The sequence below is a fragment of the Dipodomys merriami genome, unplaced genomic scaffold (assembly GCF_024711535.1).
Source record: "Dipodomys merriami isolate MVZ:Mamm:240054 unplaced genomic scaffold, mDipMer1.0.p SCAF_107, whole genome shotgun sequence".
NCBI lineage: Eukaryota > Metazoa > Chordata > Mammalia > Rodentia > Heteromyidae > Dipodomys > Dipodomys merriami.
The window spans coordinates 366,781-380,416 of NW_027202349.1; positions in this window are offsets into that span (position 1 = coordinate 366,781).

Genomic DNA, 13,636 nt, shown 5'->3' on the forward strand with positions numbered 1-13,636 from the left:
CTAAACCTCACCCTCACACTCAACCTCACCCTCAGCCTAACCCTAACCCAAAACCAAATCCTAACCCAAAACCTCACACTCACCCTCACCTTAACTCTAACCCTAACCCCAAACCTATCCCTAACCCTCAACCTAACTCTAACCCTCACCCTAAACCTTACCCTAACCCTCACCCTAAGACTAACCCTAACCCTAATGCTATCCCTAACCGTAACGCTAACCATTACCCTCACTCTAACACTCTAGGGTTACCTCACCCTAACCCTAAACCTAAACCTAACCCTCACCCTAACGCTCACCCTATCCCTCAACCTAACCCTAACGCTAACCCTAACCCTCACTCTCACCCTAATCCTCACACTAACCCTTATCCTCACAGTAACCCTAACCCTAACCCTAACCCGCACATTAAGGCTAACCCTCACCCTAACCCTAACCCTACCCTTCACCTTACCCCTCACCCTAACCCTAACCCTAACCCTCACCGTCACCCTAACCCTCACCTACACCCTCACCCTCAATTTCAGCCTAACCCTACACCTAACCCTAAACCTGACCCTCACCCTAACCCTAAACCTCACCCTCACCCACACCCTCACCCTCAGCCCAAACCTAACCCTAACCCTACACCTATCCCTAACCCTCACACTCCTCCTAAACCTAAATCTAACCCTAACACTAACGCTGACTTTCACCCTAACAACAACCCTAACCCTAATCCTCATCCTAACCCTATCCCTCACCCCAACCCTAACCCTAAACCTCACCCTAATCCTAACCCTAACACTAATGCTAACCCTAACCCTCACCCTCACCCTAACGCTCACTCTAACCCTTACCCTCACCGTAAATCTCACCCTAACCCTCACACTAACACTAACACTAAACCTCACCCTAACCATCAACCTAACCCTAAACCTAAAGCTAACACTCTCCTTAACGCCGGCCCTAACCCTCAACCTAAGCTTAACCATCACCCTCACCCTAACCCTGACCCTAAACCTTACCCTAAACCTAATCCTAACCCTAACCCTAACCCTAACTCTAACCCTCACCCTCAACCTAACCCTAAACTGAACCATAACCCTCACCCTAACACTCACCCTAAGCCTAAGGCTGACCCTAAACTTCACTCTCACCCTAACCCTAAACCTCAAGCAAACCCTAACTCTCACGCTCACCCTCAGCCTCACCTTCACCCTCACCCTAACCCTCACACTAATCCTCGCACTCACCCTCACCCTAAATTTAACCATAAACCTAACCCACACACTAATCCTAACCATCACCCTCATCCTCACCATGACCCTCACCCTAATCCTCACCCTCAACCTCACCCTAACCCTAACGATAACCCTAACACTCACCCTAAACATAACTATCAACCTCACCCTCAGCCTCACCCTAAGCCTAACCCTACACCTAAGCCTAATCCTAAACCTAAACCTCCCCCTCCCCCGCACCCAAACCTAAAACTCAGCTTAACCCTAAGCCTAACCCTAGCACTCACCTAACCCTTACCCTCACTGTCACCCTAAACCTAATCCTCAACCCAAACCTAACCCTCACCCTAACCCTAACCGTCACCCTCACTTTCACCCTAACGCTAACCCTAGCTCTCACCCTAACCCATAGCCTCACCGTCACTCTAACCCTGACCCTAACCTTAACCCTCACCCTAACCCTCACCCTCACCCTCACCCTCACCTTAACTGTATTCCTAACCCTAAACCTAACCCTCAACATAACCCTCACCCTTACCCTCACCCTAACCCTAACCGCAACCCTAAACCTAACCCTAACCCTCACCCTCACCCTAACCCTCACTCTTACCCTGACACTTACCCTAACCCTAACCCTTATCCTCACCCTAAACCTAACCCTAATCCTAACCCTCACACTAACTTAAACCTAACCCTACCCCTCAGCCTAACCCTCACCCTAAACCTAACCCTAAACCTCACCCTATAACTAACCCTAACCTTACCCTCACCCTAACCGTAACCCTAACCATAACCCTCAGACTAAACCTACCCCTCACCCAAACACTCACCCTAACATTAATCCTCACCCTAATCCTAACCTTAACCCTAGACCTCAGCCTCAGCCTACCCACACACTAACCCTAAACCTAAAACTAACCATAACCCTAACCCTAAACCTTACTCTCACCCTTACCCTCATCCTCACCATCACCCTCAACCTAACCCTCAACCTCGCCCTCACCTTAACCCTAACCATAACCCTAACCCTCACCATAAACCTGAATCTGACCCTCACCCTCACCCTCAGCCTCATCCTAAGCCTAACTCTAAACCTAGCGTAATCCTAAACCTAACGCTCACCCTCACCCTCACCCTAAACCTAAACCTCACCCTAACCCTAACTTTAACCCTAGCCCTCACCGTAACCTTACTCTCACCGTCACTCTAACCCTCACATTAACACTAACACTCACCCAAACCCTAACCCTAACCCTCACCCTCACTCTCAGCCTAACCCTAATCATAACCCTCACCCTAAACCTAACCCTACAACTCAACATAAAACTTACACTCAACCTAATCCTAAGGGTAACCCGAATCCTCACCTGAAACATAACAGTAACCCTAATGCTATCCCTAACCTTCACCCTCACCCTAACCCTCATTCTAACCCTTACCCTCAGCCTAACCCTAACCCTAACCATAAAAATAAACCTCACCCTAACACTAAACCTAACCCTATCCCTCACCCTAAATCTTACCTCACCGTCACTCTAACCCTCACCCTAAACATCATCCTCATCCTAACTCTAATCCTAACCCTCACCCTCACCCTAACCCTCACCGTCACATTAACACTCACCCTAACCCTAACCGTCACCCACACCCTAAAACTCACCCACACCCTCACCCTCACCCTCACCTTAACCTTACCCGAAACCTCACCCTAAACCTAACCCTCACCCTAAACCTAAATCTAACACTCAACCTCATAGTAATCCTAACCCTCACCTTAACCCTCACACTAACCCTCACCCTAACCCTAACGCTAACCCAAACAATCAATCTCACCCTAACCCTCACCCTAACCCTTATCCTCAAATGAACCCTAACCCCAACCCTAACCCTCACATTAACCCTAACCCTCACCCTAACTCTAACCTTACCCCTCACCCTAACCCTCATCCTAAACATAACCCTAACCCTCACCTTCACCGTAATGCTCATCCTCACCCTAAACCTGACGCTAACCCTAACCCTCAACAGAACCCTAACCCAAATCCTCACCCTAACACTAACCCTCACCTTAAACCTTACCCCCACTCTAATCCTCATCCTAAACCTAACCCTAACCCAAAGCCTCACCATAACCCTAACCCTCACCCTCACGCTCCCCATCAACCTCAGCCTAACCCTAAGCCTAACCCTCACCCTCACCCTCACCCTGACCCTCACCCTCACCCTAACACTAATTTTAACCCTTATTTTCACACTAAACCTAACCCTAACCCTAACCTTCACTCTAAACCTAACCCTCACCCTAAGCCTAACACTAACCCTCACTCTAAACCTAACCCTCACCCCCACGCTAACACTCAAGGTAACCCTAATCCTCACCGTAAACCTAACCCATAACCACACCAAAAACCTCACCCTCACCCGAACCCTTGCCCTCACACGAACCCTCACCCTCACCCTGACCCTAACCCTAACCATAACCCTCACCCTAACCCTCAGCCTCACACTAACCCTCATGCTAAACTTTACGCTCAACCTAGCCCAAACCCTAACCCTCAACCTAACACTCACACTAACCTTAACCCTAACGCTCAGCCTAATCTTTATCCTAACCCTAAACCTAACCTAACCCTCACCCTAACCCTAACCCTAATACTAACACTAACCTTCACCCTCACCCTAACCCTCACACTCACCACAACCTCAACCTGACCCTACCCCTACCCCATTCCATAACCCTCACCCTAACCCTAACACTCAACCTAACCCTAACCCTACCTCTAACACTCACCCACACACTAACCCTAAACCTAACTCTATCCCTCACCCTAATCCTAATCCTCACCCACACCCTAACCCTCACCCTCATCCGAAAACTCAACCTCACCCAAACCCTCATCCTCACCCTAACCCGAACCCTCACACTAAACATCACCCAAACCCTAACCCAAACCCTAATAAGAACCCTAACCCTAACCCTCACCCTCACCCTAAACCTAACCCTCACCGTAACCGTAACCCTCACCCTAAAATTAACCATAATTCTAAACATAACCCTCACACTAACTGTACCCCTCACCCTAACCCTAACCCTAAGCCTAATCTTCACCGTCACCCTGACTGTCACGCTCAGCCTAAACCTAACCCTAACCCTATTCTTATTCCTAACTCTCACCCTCACCCTCAGCCTAAACCTAAACCTAACCCTAAACCTCACACTCACCCTCACCCTCACTCTCACCCTAACCCTCACCCTCGCCCTAACCCTCATCCTCACCCTAAACATCATCGTAACCATAACACTCATCTTAACCCTAACCCTAACCCTCACCCTAAACCTAACCTCAGCTTAACCCTCACCCTCACCCTAATAGTCACCATAACCCTAACCCTTAACTAACCGAAACCCTCACCCTCACCTTAACCTTCACCCTCAATCTAGCCCTCACCCTAAACCTAACCTTAACTCTAATCCTCACCCTTCACCTCCCCTTCCCCTCAGCCTTACCCTAAACCTAACCTTAATCCTAACCCTAACCCTCAACCCCACCCTCACCCTAACCCTAACCCTAACCCTAACACTAAACCTCACCTTCATCGTCACCTAAATTTAAACCTAAAAATTACCATGACCCTAGCCCTAACCATAACCCTAACCATAAAACTCACCCTAACCCTAAACCAAACCCTAACCCTAAACCTCACCCTCACCCTCAGCCTAACCCTAACCCTAACCATAATCCTAACCCTAACACTCACCCTCATCCTAACCCTAACCCTAACACTCACCCTCAACCTCAACCTCACCCTCACCCTCACCTTCACACTAACTCTCAACCTCACCCTAAACATCACCCTAACACTGACCCTCAAGCTAACACTAATACTAAGCCTCACCCTAACCCTAACCCTCACCGTAACCTAAACCCTAACCCTAACCCTCACCCTCACCCTAACCCTCACCCTAACCTTTATCCTCACAATCCTAACCCTAACCATAACCCTCACACTAACCCTAACACACACCCTAACCGTATCCTGACAACTCACCCTAAATCTCACCCTAACCCTAAAACTAACCATAACCCTCACCCTAAACCTAAGCCTAACCCTCACCCTCACCATAACCCTCACCATCACCCTAACCCTCAACCTAACCCTAAATTTCAACCACACCCTAACCCTCACCCTCACCAGAACTCGACCCTCACGCGAACACTCACACTCACCCTAAACATCACCCTCACAATAACCATCACCCTAACCCTAACACTAACCCTCATCCTAACCCTAACCCTAAACTTAATGCTAACCCTAAACCTCACCCGCACCCCAACCCTAACCATCACCCTAAATCTTGCCGTCAACCTAACCCTAACCGGCACCCTCACCCAACCCTCAACCTAACACTTACCCACACCATAACCATCACGCTAACCCTAAAACTAACTGTCACCCTAAACCTCACCCTAACCCTAAACACAATCTTAAGCCTAACCCTGACCCTAACCCTCACCCTAACCCTAAACCTCACCCTCACCCTAACCCTCACACTAAACTTTACCCTCAACCTAACCCAAACCCTAAATCTACAGCTAACACTCACACTAACCCTTACCAAAACCCTCAGCCTAACCCTTACCATAAACCTCACCCTCACCCTAACCCTCACACTAAACTTTACCCTCAACCTAACCCAAACCCTAACCCTAAAACTAACACTCACACTAACCCTTACCGTAACCCTCAGCCTAACACTTATCCTAACCCTAACCATAACCATAACCATAACCGTAACCCTAACCATAACCCAAAAGCTCACACTAACCCTAACTCTAACCCTCAGCCTAACCCTCATGCCAACCCTAACCCTAAACCTCACCCTCTCCCTGATCGTCACCCTAACCCTAACCCTTACCTAACCGAAACCCTCACCCTCACCCTAACCCTCACCCGCACCCTAGCCCTCACCATAAACCTAACCCTAACCCTAATCCTCACCCTCCACCTCCCCTTCCCCCTCAGCCTTACCCTAAATCTAACCTTAATCCTAATCCTAACCCTCAACCCCACCCTCACCCTAACCCAAACCCTAACACTAACCCTCATTCTTATCGTCACCCTAACTCTAACTCTAACCCTAAATATTACCATAAGCCTAGCCCTAACCCTAACCATAAACTCACCCCAACCCTAAAACTAATCCTAACCCTCAAACTCACCCTCATCCTAAGCCTCACCCTTACCTGACCCTCACCATCACACTAACCCTAACCCTCACCCTAACCCTCACCCTCACCCTCAGCCTAAACCTAACCCTAACCCTAATCCTAAACCTAACACTCACCCTCATCATAACCTAACCCTAAAACTCACCCTCAACCTCAAACTCACCCTCACCCTCACCCTCACACTAACTCTCAACCTCACCCTAAACATTACCCTAACACTAACCCTCAACTTAACCCTAATCCTAAGCCTCTCCCTAACCCTAACCCTCACCCTAACCCTAACGCTAACCCTAACACTCATCCTCACCCTAACCCTCACCCTAAACTTTATCCTCACACTAAACCTAACCTAACCCTAACCCTCACACTAACCCTAACCCACACCTTAACCCTCTCCCGAAAACTCACCCTAACTCTCACCCTAACCCTAAAGCTAACCCTAACCCTCACCCTAACTCTAACCCTAAGCCTAACCCTCACCATCACCGTAAACCTCACCATCACCCTAACCCTGACCCTAACCTAAATTTCAACCACACCCTTACCCTCACCCTCACCCGAACTCGACCCTCACCCGAACACTCACCCTCACCCTAAACATCACCCTAACAATAACCATCACCCTAACCCTAAATCTCACCCTAACACTAACCCTAAACCTCAACTTTATCCTAACCCTCAACCTAACCCTAACCCTCAGCCTTAACCTAACCCTCACCGTATCACTAAACCTTACACTAAACCTAACCCTAACACTCACCCTCACCCTCAACCTCATCCCCAACCTAACCCAAACCCTCATCCTAACCCTAACCCTAAACCTCATGCTAACTCTAAACCTCACCCTCACCCTAAACCAACCCTAACCCTCACACTAAACCTAACCCTCATGCTAAACATTTCCGTCACCCTAACCCTAACCCTCACCCTCACCCTAAACCTCAACCTAACACTTACCAACACCATAACCCTCACCCTAATTCTAAAACTAATTCTCACCCTAAACCTTACCATACCCCTAACCACAACCCTAAGCCTAAACCTGACCCTAACCCTCACCCTAAACCTAAACCTCACCCTCACCCTAAACCTCACCGTAAACTTTACCCTCAACCTAACCCAAACCCTAACCCTAAACCTAACACTCACACTAACCCTTACAGTAACCCTCAGCCTAACCCTTATCCTTACCCTAACCCTAACCCTCACCATAACCGTAACCCTAACACTAACCCTAACCCTCACACTAACCCTAACCCTAAACCTCAGCCTAACCCTCATCCCAACCCTAATACTAACCCTAACCCTCACCCTCACCCTCACCCTAACACTAACCCTAATCGTCAAACTAACCCTAACCCTCACCCTCACCCTCACCCTAATCCTTACCTTCAACATAAACCTATCCCTAAACCTAAACCTAACACTAACTCTCACACGAACACTGAGCCTCACCCTAACCCTCACCCTAAAACCAAAAATCAACCTAAACCTAACCCTCACCCTAACACTAACCCTCAACCTAACCCTAACCCTCACACTAAACCTAACCCTCAGCCTCATACTCACCCACACCCTAACCCAAACCCTAACCCTAATCCTAACACTTACCCTCACCCTCACCCTCATCCTCACCCTAAACCCCACCCTAACCATAACCCTAAACCTTATCTAACAGAAAACCTCACCCTCACCCTCACCCTCACCCTAACCCTCACCCTCACACTATCCCTCACCTTAATTCTAACCCTCACCCTAACCCTAACCCTAAACTTCACCCTCACCCTCACCCTAACCCTAATCCTAACATTAACCTTAAACCTAATGCTAACCCTAAAACTCATACTCCCCCTAACCCTCAGCCTAACCGATACCGTCACCCTAACCCTAACACTAACCCTCACACTAAACCTAACCTCAAACTAACTCTAACCCTACCCCTCAGCTTAACCCTCACCCTAAATCTAAACCTAACCTTAACCTTCACACAATCCTTAAACATAAACCAAACCCTCACCCTAACCCTCACACTATACCTAATGCTAACCCTAACCCTCAACCTCACCGTAAATCTCACCCTAACCCTTACCCTCAACCTAACCAAAACCCTCATCCTCAACCTAACCCTCACCCTTACACTTAACCATACCCTAAACCTCACCCTAACCCTAAAACTAACCCTCACCCTAACCTTAACCCTAATCCTAAAACTCATCCTCACCTTAACCCTCACCCTGACATTTATCCTCAGCCTAATCCCTATCCTAAACCTAAAACTAACCCTCACACTAACCCTAACCCTAACCATCAGCATAAAACTTATCCTAACCCTAAACCTAACCCTAACCCTCACCCTAAACCTAACTCTAACCCTAACCCTCACCCTAACTCTAACCCACACCCTCACCCTCCCCATCACCCACAGCCTAACCCTAATCCTAACATTAATCCAAAACTTCATTCTCACTCTCACCCTAACCTTAACCCTATCCCTATCCCTTACCTTTACCTAAACCTCACCCTATACCTCACCCTCACCCTAACCCTAAACCAAACCCTAACCCTCACCCTTACCCTCACCCTAACCCTAACACTAACCTTACCCTCATCCTCACACTAAACATCACCTTAACCTTTACTCTCACCATAACCCTAACCCTAACCCCAACCCTAATCGTTACCCTAAACCTAACTCTCTCCCACACGCTGACTCTCAAACTCACCCGAACCGTCACCCTCACCCTAACACTCTTTCTAACCCTAATTCTAACCCTAATCCTAAACCTAACCCTCACCCTCAAACTCAACCTAACCCGAACACTAATCCTAACCCTAACCCTCACCATCACCCTAACACTCACACTCACCCTAAAACTCACCCTAAACCTAACCCTACCCCTCTCCCTAACCCTAAACCTCAACCTAACCCTAACCCTACCCTTAACCCTCACCCTCACATGAAACCTAAACCTAACCTTAACCCTCATCCTTACCCTAATCCTCAACCACACCCTCAGCCTCAACCTCACCCTCACCCTCAACATCAATCTCTCCCTACCCCTCAACCACACCCTAAACATCACCCAAACCCTAACCCTCACCATAATACTAACCCTAAACCTAACCCTCACCCTAAACCTTATCCTCACCCTATCCCTAATTGTAACACTAACCATAACACTCACACTAACCGTAACCCTCACTCTAACCCTAATCCTAACCCTAACCCTAACCTTCACCCTCACGCTGACCCTCACCCTCAGCCTAACCCTAACCCTAACACCAATCCTAATTCTAAATCTCAACCTCACCCTCACCCTAATCCTAATCCTAACCGTCACCCTCACCCTGAACCTCACCCTAAACCTTACCCTCACCCTCACATTAACCATCACCCTCACAATAAACATCACCCTAAACCTAACCCTCACCCTAAACCTAACCCTAACCCTCACCCTAATGCTAACCCCCACCCTAACCCTCACTGTAACCCTAACGCTAACCCTAACCCTCACCATCACCCTAAACCTCACCCTAAACCTTAACCTCACACTAACCTTAACCCTAAGCCTAACCCTCACACTAACCCTAACCCTCACCCTAACCCTATCCCGACACATCTACCTAACTCTCACCATACACATAACCCTTACCCTAAACCTCAACCTCAACCTAAATCTAGACTTAACCCTCACCCTTACCCTCACCATCATGCTAACCCTCACCCTAACACTAACCCTCAACATACCCAAACCCTCAACCTCACCCGGACCCTAACGCTCACACTAACACTCACCCTCACCCTAACCCTCAAACTTATACTAAACATCACCCTAACCCTAAATCTCAACCTAACCCTAACCATAACCCTTACCCTACCCTAACCCTCAACCTAACACTAAACTTCACCCTGAACCTCACCTTTACCATAACCCTAACCCTAACCCTCACCCTAACACTAACCCTAAACCTAAACCTCACCCTAAACCTAACCCTCACCCTAACACTAACCCTCACACTGAACCTAACCTTAACATTCACCCTCACCCTAAACCTAACCCTCATCCTAAACCTAACTGTAAACCTAATGATAAACATAAACCTCATCCTCACCCTAAGCCTCACCCTAAACATTACCCTCAACCTCACCCTAACCCTAACCCTCAACCTCACCCTAACCCTCACACTAAACCTAAAACTCACCATAACCCTAACCAAAACCCTCACACTAAACCTAACCCTCACCCTAACACTAACCCTACCCCTCAGCCTAACCCTCACCCTAAAACTAACAGTAACCCTAATCCTGACCCTAACCCTAACCATTACCATAACCCTCACCCAACCCCTCACCCTAACATTCATGCTAACCCTAACCCTCACCCTCACACTAACCCTCACACTAACCGTAACCCTCACCCTAAACATAAACCTCACCCACCTCCGAAACCTCAACCTAAACCTTACCTACACCCTAACCCTCACCCTAAGCCTAAACCTAAAACTAACCCTCACCGTAACCCTCACCCTAACCCTAAACATAACACTAACCCTCACCCTCACCCTAATACTCACCCTAACCTTTACTCTCAACCTAACCCAAACCCTAACCCTAAACCTAACACTCACACTAACCCGAAAACTAACTCTCAGCCTAACCCTTATCCTAACCCTAAAACTAACCCTAAACCACACCCTAACCCAAACCCTAACCTTAACTCTAACCCTCACATTAACCCTAACCCTAACCCTCAGCCTAACCCTCACCCTAACCCTAACCCTAAACCTAACCCTCACCCTAACACTAACCATCACCCTAAACCTAACCGTAACCCTCACCCTCACCCCAAACCTAACCCAAACCCTCACCCACACCCTCACCCTCACACTCACCCGAAGCCTAAAACTTACCCTAACCCTAAACCTCACCCTAAACATTACCCTAACCCTAACCCTCACCTGAACCCTCACACTCTTCCTAACACTCAATCTCACCCAAACCTTCACCCTCACAATAAACATCACCCTAACCCTACCCCTGAGCCTAACCATAACCCTCTACCTAAACATAACCCTCACCCTGAACTTCACCCTAACTCTAACCCTAACCCTTACCCTAACCCTTACCCTAATCCTAAACCTCACCATAAACCTAACCCTAATCCTTACCAACACCATAACCCTAAACCTAACCCTAACCCTAACGCTCACCATAACCCTCACCTTCACCCTAATCCTCACAGTAACCCTTACCCTCACCATAACCCTAACCCTAACCCAACCCTAATCCTCACCGTAAACCTAACCCTTGCCCACACCCTAACCCTCATCATCAACCGAAACCTCAACTTCGCCCTAACACTCACACGAACGCTAACCCTAACCCTTATCATACAATTAACCCTCACCCTCACCCTCACCCTAAGCCTAACCCTAAACCTAAACCTAAACCTAAACCTCACCCTCAGCCTAAACCTAACCCTCAACCTAACGCTCACCCTATCGCTAACGCTAAACCTACACCTCACCCTCAACCTAACTCTTATCCTCACACTAACCGTCACCCTAACACTAACACTAACCCTCACATTAACCCTAATATTCAACCTATACCTCACCCTAAACCTAACCTTAACCGAAAACCTAACACTCACACTCACCCTCACCCAAACACTCACCCTCACCCCAAACATCACCCTGACCCTAACCTTCACCCTAACCTTAACCATACCCCTCACCCTTAACCTAACCTCAGCTTAACCCTCACACTCATCCTAATCCTCACCCTAACCCTAAACCTTACATAAACGAAACCCTCACCCTCACCCTCACCCTAACCCTAACCTTAACAATAACCCTAACTCTAACTCTAACCCTAACCCTAAAACTCACCCTAAAACTAAACCTAAACCTCACCCTCACTCGCAACGTAGCCCTAACCCTCACACTAACGATAATCTTAACACTCAGCCTAAACCTCATCGTAATCCTAACCCTAACCCTAACCCTCACCCTAACCCTAACCCTCACCTTCATTTTCACCCTCACCCTCACCCTAACCCTAACCCAAACCCTCATCCGAACCACACCCTCACCCGCACCCTCACACTAACCCTCACCCTCACCCTCACCCTCACACTAACACTAAACCTCACATTAAACATCACCCTAACCTTAAAGCTCACTGTCACCCTAACCCTAAACCTAACCCTAACAATAACACTAACCCTAACCCTCACCATCACCCTACCCTCACCCTAATCCTTAACCTCACTCTAACCCTGACCGTCACCCTAACCTTCACCCTAACCCTAAGCCCCATGCACAACCTCACCCTCACCCTCACCCGACCCCTCATCCTCACCCGAACACACTCCCTTACCCTAACCCTTACCCTCACAATAAACATCATCCTAACTCTAACTCTCACCCTAACACTAACCCTAACCCTCACCCTAACACTAATCCTCAACCTAACCCTAAGCTTCACCCTGAAACTCACCCTAAGCCAACCCTAACCGTAACCCTCAAACTCACCCTTACCCTAACCCTAACACTCACCCTAAAACTAACCCCCACCCTACCACTAACACTCACACTATACCTAAATCTAACACTCTTACTCACCCTCTATCTCACCCTCACCCTAACCCTAATCCTCATCCTAACCATAACCTTAAATATAATGCTAACCCTAAATCTCACCCTCAGCCTATCCCTCACCCTAAACCTTACTCTCACCCTAACCCTAACCCTAACACTCAGACTAAACCTATCCCTCACCCTAACCCTAACCCTAAACCTCACACTAAACCTAACCCTCACCCTAATCCTAAACATACCCTCATCCTAACCCTCACCTTAAACTTAACCCTAACCCTAATCCTCACCCTATCCCTAATCTTAACCCTAACCCCAACCCTCACCCTCTCCCTAACCCTAATGCTAACCCTAACCCTCCTCCTCACACTAACCCTCACCCTAATCCTTCGCCTCACCCTAAACCTAACCCTTACCCTCACCCTAACCCTAACCCTAAAAATTACCCACAACCTAAACCTCCCCCTAACCCTAAACCTAACCCTCACCCTAACCCTAACTCACACCCTTACTGTCACCCTCACCCTCATCCTAACCCTAATACTTACCCTTTTCCTAACCCTCACCATCACCCTCACCCTA